The following is a 568-nucleotide window of genomic DNA, read 5'->3' as shown; positions in this document are numbered from 1 at the left end:
GCGGGAGAGGCGTGCGCCCGCCGCGGCCGAAAAGCCTCCCGCGGGCCGGGTTCCGCCGCGGCCGGAGTCCCGCCGGAGCCGCTGGGGCAGGCGGAGGCGCCCGGCGCCGGGGTTAGGAGTTTAGACGGGCAAACCTCCAAAATTAACGTATAAAGCGCCCTTTCAGCTCTCTGACGAGTTTTGCAGCGCTGAACGTGCTGGGACAGAAACACGTTCTCACCTTGGCACAGAAAGCTCGCGGGGCGGGAGTCGGGTTTGGCTCTTCCCAGTTTGGCTCTTCCCAGCGGAGAGCCTGGAATCGGTCAGGTGTGCGATCGCTGCTCCGGCCCCCAGCGACGTTCCTGAAAGGCATTGTCTCCTGCTAAAGCGTCACACAACTGAGGGCTGTTCCTCCACACTCAGAAGATAGGGCTGGAAACAAATTCTGCTATTGTATTTTCTACATTGGGTGTCAGTGACGTGTCCGGATCCTGGGCCACACACATTGCTGTGTGTCCACCGTGGCAATGCTGGGAATGTAATGCTTGGAAATAATAAGCTGGTTAGTTAGAAAATAAACATTCACAAA

The sequence above is a fragment of the Passer montanus genome, unplaced genomic scaffold (genome assembly GCF_014805655.1).
Source record: "Passer montanus isolate IOZ18808 unplaced genomic scaffold, ASM1480565v1 scaffold18, whole genome shotgun sequence".
Taxonomy (NCBI): domain Eukaryota; kingdom Metazoa; phylum Chordata; class Aves; order Passeriformes; family Passeridae; genus Passer; species Passer montanus.
The sequence above is the reverse complement of the archived record's forward strand: the minus strand, read 5'-3'. Positions refer to the sequence as shown.